Genomic DNA, 8,059 nt, shown 5'->3' with positions numbered 1-8,059 from the left:
GTGTTACATTGCATTGCGATCATCATTCCATTTCATTGCTAAAGCGAATTTAGCGAAGTGTTTGATGACTGGTGTGTGTGATGTGCTATAGACTTTTGGGTGAGTGTAGTGTTGTTTTAGATCCTCAATGCGGTGATATGTTCGAGAATGGGAATTACCGTCGGCGCCGTAGGATGAAGCGGCCGTTTCGGGCGGCGCCATACTCGAAGGCGATATTTGGGGACGGGTACCACGTGGCACACGTGGCGCAGCACGTGCCTCCCCACATGCAGCCTCTGCCGCTGGGAGCTAGGAACTACTTCGGTGCCAGCTCGCCCTACCACCCTCCCTCATATCCCAGATATGACACGTAAGTACCTAATCACAATGGATTACACACAGTAGTTCCTTTAGATCCTTTCTTTTAATACTGAAAATTCTCCTTTTTTTAGGGTTTCGTAGTCAACTAGGAACCCTTATAGTTTCGCCATGTCTGTCTGTCCATCCGCGGCTAAGCTCAGAGACCGTTAGTAATAGAAAGCTGTAATACACGAGTATCAGTCACGCCGACAAAGTAGTAAAATAAAAAAACTATTTTTTTTAAGGGGTACTTCGACTAACCCTATATTGTGGGGTATCGTTGGATAGGTCTCTTAAAATTAAAGTGCAAATTGACATAAAATCGAGCGCATCTAAACTGTTGGTTAGAAAATTAAAAAAAAAATAGAATGGTAGTATAACTATCTGCCAAGTTTCTTGCGGCGCATTCTTCTTGGCAATGATGGTCTTTCCGAAAGCATTGCGGCTTATTTACTGAATAAATGATTTTAATTTGAATATATCAAATTTACGCTTGAGAATTATTAGTAGTTTAAGAGAAAATTGCAGCCTAAGGCATAAAATATACCTAAACTTGGAAGATTCCGTACACAATACGAAATCCTTAGAAAAATATTATTTGATTTTTTCGCAATGGCTACACAACCCTATCCTGGGTGTGTCCGACATGCTCTTGGTCGGTTTTTTTTTTGTACTGCCAAAGGAACTACTGCGAATCCATTAAAATAAGGAATATTACAGTACTGCAATGTGCTACCGTCAGAATGCAGCACGCGCACAAACCGTAAATAGTTTTTTTAATGTCTCAAATGTCTTTTAAATGTCCAAATGATGTCATAATATCATATTATTTCAATTAAATTTATGAAAATATAGCTCTTTCGTTACTACTAATGTAAATATCATGTTATTTTGTTACTAATAAATATGCCATGATCCGCCATAGCGATAAATTTTAAAGCGAATTGACGTTGTCAAGGCGGTTTGTTTACGGTTTGTGCTAGAGCCACCCCCTGCGCAGAGCTTTGCGTAATTTTCCCTATTAATAGAATCTTTTATTTCGACATATTTCGACGTCTAAAATCGATTAGAACATACAAGTGGGTTATTTTAGATGACCCAAGTCGTAACAAATCAATGAGAGAAATTGTATAGTCGAACCATTTGATTCCTGACCCACCGAAAAACGTCACAGTACGAGTAAGTGTTATAATAAATTCTCTTGTCAAGAATTGCGATGTCACTACGACTTTTTCTACGAAAGGTACCAGAGTTGGGTGGGTGGTACGATTCAGGTGGTTCGAGTGTACCAAGTATGTAACAGTAAGTTTCTGAGGCTATCAAACAGGAGGTATTTTGTTCGTTGATGTTTTTTATATTGTAAAGTAATAAACATTTAATATTAATAATAATGAACCGAATTGACATTGTGTTAAAAATTCCTGAATTTGGAAAAGTCAGATCCTCATTAGGTGCAATGGCTCCTAAAGAACGTGCAGGTAATACTCATCACATTGTCGAAATTGAAGTGGATTTTGTGATTGAAAGAATTTGTTAGCTATTAATAAAATCTATCTAGGTAGCTATCCTTTTCTATCTACATCTATCTATACTCTATATATATAAATAAAAATGAATTATCGAAATGTATGTACGCGCATAACTGCCGAATGACGGCACCGAATTTGTTAATTATTTTTTTGTTGTATTTGTCAGGACAAGGTTTGTGTTAAACAAAATTAAAAAAAGATGGGAACAGGGGCCAAGCCGCGGGCAACAGCTAGTATAACATAAAATGGACATTAATTTTAAATCGCTGATGGGTCGCTCTACTGGCCAATTCATATTGCATAATTATAACAGCTAAATAACTCTGTGACACATTATTACGATTTAATTATAATAAATATTTACGTTTCTCATTATAATGTTTACAAAACAAATGTGAGTGATTACCTATAACTGATATCTCTGTAGGATTTTATTTCCCGCTTCCGTATGGGTCTTCTTGAACTCTATTAATTGATATATTTAATAAACATCATAGTGACATTAGATAACATGCAGGTAGATTCATTACAACATACTGTGACCTTACAAAAATAAAATAAAATAACGCTGTTAGTTTGATGAGCGCGATCTGAAAATACTTTAACCAAAGTCTCAATAAAGTTCGCATTGGTTCTTGATAAAAATTAGCGTTGGTGTTTATCACAGTACTAGTATTATAAGATTAATAAGATCTTATTCTTTTCTTTTGACATGGCGAGCATGTGTGGCTGTTTAGAGCTATTATTTCATGAGCGTTTTGAAATTAAAACATTATAAGAGACAGTCAATGGGAAACAACTTGACACCACGTTGTAAATGCCGATTATCTAATTCTAATTTTGTAATGAAACTTAATAATACCACGTTATAAATCCTGACAATTAATTTTATAAACTATTTCTATAAAATGATTAAAAAAATCTTATTAAATAATCTATCTATAGATTTAAAAAAAAAACACTATGTTGACTTTGAAGCGGCTCTCCGCGGATCAGAGGATCATCTTGGAAAAGCGGGACATTTATTAAACTTGCGTTACGATCATGTGTTACTAATCGCATTTTGGATAACCTTATGTGTGTTACACTATGTTAAAATAAGCAAAACTGAATAAAATAACAATTTTAATTGATAATATTGTGGATTACCTATCGCAAATATTTAGAAAGATATAAGATATAAGGCGGAGAGTTAACTGCTCATAGTACAGTCGGTACCCTAATATAAGTATCCACTTTTCTATGCAACTAGTATGAAAAAATGGATACATAAGTTAGGGAACCGACCAGACATATTTCGAATCTGAGTACAGTCACCAGCACCAATATGCATAAATATCTGATACGACTCTATTTCTAGGGCTGGAATGTCGTGTCAGATAATTTGCACGCTCCGCTGTGGCAGATATTAATGCTGGTGACTATACCTATTTATTTAATTAGGTATTGACTTACTTTAAAACGTTAAAAACATAACGAACGAGTAAATATAGTAGAAAATAATATGTGAGACAGTTCTGTGGTTTATTCGATCTTGTGAAAAATTAAATAAATTATTTAACACTACAAGGTTTATATTAATCTTAAACTGTACTGTTTAAGATTAATTTACACTAGTCGAGCTTTTTATTATTTAATAACACAACATACGAAGTCCGCCGAATTTCCCGCAAATTAATCGCGCGGACAGCCATTTTTTTTAAGTTGCGCAGCGTGTGCTAATGGTTCCAGACAGGGCTTCAAATACCAGTAAAAAGTTGGTAACGTTACCTCTGTCAAAGAGATTTAACGTTAAATCGTAATTAACATTAAAAGATGTACTGTTACTTTTAAAACTTTTACCGGTATAAAAATTTTTACGTTATAAGCTGTTCACTTAAAGTGAACGTTAATTAAAAAGTATCGTTAATAGATTACTTGTCAGTTTGCAAATTAGGCGTATTAGTGAATAAGGTATTATGAAATTTAGTGGGTTTAAGCCCAAACCAAAAAAGACTTAGAATAGAATAGAAGAATTTTAATAAAAAGTTTTACTGAACTGTTTACGGAACCCTTCATGTATGAGTCCGACTCGCACTTGACCGTTTTTTTAAATTCTTATGAATCATTTATTCATTCATTCAATCATAAAAATATCTATAATAACGACTCCACTGCACTCTGTTCAAAATTGCCAACAAACATCCCAACTCTATGATATGATAACCTCCTCCTCATTTTGATACAAATTGACGTAACCGAAAAACCTATAGGGTAGGTACTTCTGGCTGTTTTAGACACTCGATTTTGGTATGAAAGTGGCTCTGCTAACACTGGATATTATACCTACAAATTTGTATGGAACCCAGAAAAACCTGGTAGTTCTTTTTTAATGAAATTATTATAGTTAAGTATAAGAAACAAATTACCTAAGAACTTACATATTTAACATCGAAGACTCGAGAACAAACACTCGTATTTTTCATACAAACAACTAAATGTATGACTTGATGATAATAATATAAATGAGTGATCATGTTTCAGTGCTTGGCTGACTCCGTCAAGCGCGGGGCTCGGGTACGGCGGCGCGTGCGCTGGTCGCAGCCCACCGGGCTGTTCGCCGCACAGCGCTCTCCCTCACCAGTCGTCCCCCGTGAACCCGTTTGCACCACATCAGCTTCAAAACCAGGTGTGAAAATAACTCTGTTTTAGCAAACATAGTCTGGAGACTTGAATAATAACATGATTAGGTAGGTAGGTACATACTCATAGCAAAGTGACTTGAAAATGTAAGTACCTGAGCAACCTTTTGTTTGTTAAATCGTGTTCTTTTGGTGAAGATACGTATAAGAAAGCTTATAAAGTAAAACTTAAAATAATTATAGAAATAAAAAAGAAAATAAGAAATCGCGATCAACATAAAATCATTCTCAAATAACCACTTGTGTAAAAAAATTAGGCATTTTGCCATTTAGGTGTTTTCAGTTTGAGTTATTTTAATATTTTGTAATTTCGGTCATTTGGTATTTGAAGGAATTGTGCATTTCAATCTTTAGGTATTTAGAGAATATGATGTTGAACAAAGCCATAATGAATTTCGTTAATTTTAAGAATGAGACAATTTGATGTTTAGGTTTTATGAGCTTATGGTAATTTGAAAATAAGGGGTATTAGTGAATAAGGTATTATGAAATTTATTACTTTTAAGCCCAAAGCGAAAGACTAAGCTAAGTAGATCAATAAAATTGTTCGCCCCGAAAGCCTACACATAGCAAATTTCCTCGAAAATCAAATGACAGCGTTTTCCAAGATTCCCGACACAAGTACATAAATACAACATAACATAAGAATTGCTCGTTTGATATCTGTCCATACGAGCATTTTTCTAATGTTTCTTTAATAAGACTGTACCGGCTGGTGAATTTAGTCTTAATTTTTTACGCATGTGTATCAAATCACGTTGTAACAATAAAGTATCTTCAAGAAAACAGCTCTTAGAGTGAATAAATTGATTTTAAATTCTCAATGTTGACTTGGAAAAATTCTAAACGTAACCTGAGGCAATATCGTCTAACTAAGATATGTCATGCCGGAATCTAGACACGCGGTAGCGTGTCAAGCTAAGTTCAAGCTAACAGAACTGGCGAGCAGCGCCGTGTGTAATTTTACCCGAACCATTTGGAGCCGCTTTTGACCCCCTCATTACTGAGACTTGTGAGATACAATGTGCTCCAAATTTCATAAACACACCTCAAACAGTTATTTACATATTAACATCCAAAAATCGTCATTTTTATCACTAGCTCACCTATAGATCAAAATTCTAACCCAGTTCCAGATGACCTAGAAAGTTCAAATTTGGCATCCAGATAGTTAAGTTAATAAATCAGAAACTAGTAATTTTTTATCGTTTACTTATATTTTTAAATTAAATTACTCTTCTATTTTTTGATGGGATTCAACTAACTTCAGTCAATTTCTAGTACTTTTAAGATTAATTCGGAGACGCTTACTTTCTTTTAATGAACTGCTTGAAACCGGAATCAATAAAAATATTCGTCATTTCCACTGATGTATTAAACTCAGTGGTAATTTCAGTCTACATCGAAAGGTTTTCTCTTTCTATGAACGCGTCGCATGCAATTTCAAACTCTCTTTAAAAGTCACTTACTTATATCAATAAATACTTAATAAAATTGGTAAGATCAATACAGACACAATGCTCCACTTACAGCAGCCTGTAAAGGGGTTACTTTAATTTCTGTAATTGGATTCAGATTAAAATTTTAGTAGCGTATCACAATGCAATAAAATTTCATGTTAGCAAATAAGCACTTTGAATGTCGATTGTTGGTATGGTCGTATTTTCAGGTCGTTATAATTAATTTTGTAATTCCTTCAGATGTACATAAGTATTATGTATGCTAGGCATTTTACTTTGATCTCTATTACACTTTGAAATGTTTGTAAGTTCTTAGAATGCTAAAAAGTTTCGGTAATTAGTCTATTGTTTCGCACGATTTACCAATACCCTAATCAATAAGGGCAGTTTACGCACATCAAAACAAAAACCTTTTTTATCAAAAAAAATCCGAATTCATTTCAAAATTACTGATTGCACAGCAAATTAATCCATTTTCAAAATAACTATCAGTTAAACGCGCAGTTTGACTGCACAGTTTAACTCGTATTATGACCTTTGTAACTTTTTCTTCATATATAATTTGCACATCAAATCAATATAAATTACCTAAATCAATTTATTTTTTTCAGCATTTATATATTTTTTACATAACCATCACTAGCTTTGGTCATTATATGTTTTAAGGAAATTAGGTTTTGGCGCTTCGCCGTAACTCTTTTTTACCGCGGCGCGCTCGCTTTGCTCGCGGCTCGCGCGTTGTGGTCACAATTGTAGCCTAAGCACTCCTTCTCGCTCACTCGTCTTACAATAACCTTATTCCGGTAAAATTGACAGTTTACCAAATTATTTTGCTTATGAAATGAGTTTATCACCATACAAACGCATCTTTAATAAATTTTTTGCTGTGGCGCTTTTATTGTTGTACCTAACGTGTGTTGACAGTAAAAGTTATTTTGCTATGAGAATGAGTATCACCGACGCACGCTCTAGTCTTTTTATGTGCAGTCAGTATTTTATGTGATTATAGTGTTTTGTATAGTTTGTGCTCTTGTATATTTTCGAATTTGCAGTAAGTTTTGCTACATTTAGTTTGATTGTATTGAAATAATTTAATTGATTGTTTATATACCATAAATGATGAGAATAAATTGATAGGCAATTATTTAGTTGATGTGCAATTAATAATATTTTATAAGTGTTCAAAGGTCGCCACTGCATATATAAAGGTGCGGTCATTTAAATCCCCCCCCCCCCCTATCAGCACGTCGAAATCGCTTTTTTTTGTTTCTTTCGTAAATAATGCCTTTAACCAAGAGAAATCATAGGCACTGTAAATCTTAAAACAATTTTGTCTTTTTTTAAATTTATTTTTCGCTATTAAAGTTGGAACGACAAGATGTAATCATTAATTTTAAACTTCTATGCCGATTAATTTGTAGGGACATCCCTATTTTCCTGTGTTTCGCTCCGGTTATTGCATAGTTGTTGAAATAAATGTTTGTTTTTCGATTCCGTGGGCATAGTATATACATAATTAGTTAGGTATTATCTTTATTTTCCTCCAATTGCGGTTTGCATGTCAATTATTCATCTTTGACTTATATGCATCAACCCGAAAGTAACGACCAATTTTTTCATTACCCGCTATTCTACCTTCCTAAGCCAAAAGGCGATATCTAATAAAAAAATACCTTTGAGTTATTTAATACTACTGTGTAGCTTAAGACATTATGCATCACATGGTATAATAGGTCATGGTGTAAATAGCTGTTTTTTTTTTTAGATACCTACTTTTGGTTTAGGAGGGGCAGTATTCAGGTTTGGGTAGAGTAGGTTAGGTACGTTTATTGCAGTTACTATCAAAACCATTTTCATGTTTTCAGCTGCAGAGTCCATTACAACCTATGCAGTCCATGTCGATGAATAGTTACAATACCATAGGCGTGACAGCTTTGGGTAAGTTATACCATCATATTCCAAAAGATTGAGGTGCTGTAATAATATTTATACTTCCTTTTTTTGGGTTCCGTACCCAAAGGGTAAACACGGGACCCTATTAATAAGACTC

General features: G+C 34.1%; 1 protein-coding gene across 1 annotated transcript in view; it reads left to right on the top strand.

The window, feature by feature from the left end:
* LOC141436328 (uncharacterized) overlaps positions 1-8,059 on the top strand; it is a 99,136-nt gene that overhangs the window by 73,490 nt on the left and 17,587 nt on the right. The gene's annotated exons all lie outside the window — the stretch shown is intronic.

The sequence above is a fragment of the Choristoneura fumiferana genome, chromosome Z (assembly GCF_025370935.1).
Source record: "Choristoneura fumiferana chromosome Z, NRCan_CFum_1, whole genome shotgun sequence".
NCBI lineage: Eukaryota > Metazoa > Arthropoda > Insecta > Lepidoptera > Tortricidae > Choristoneura > Choristoneura fumiferana.
Note: the sequence above shows the minus strand (reverse complement) of the source record. Positions and strands in the feature narration are given on the sequence as shown.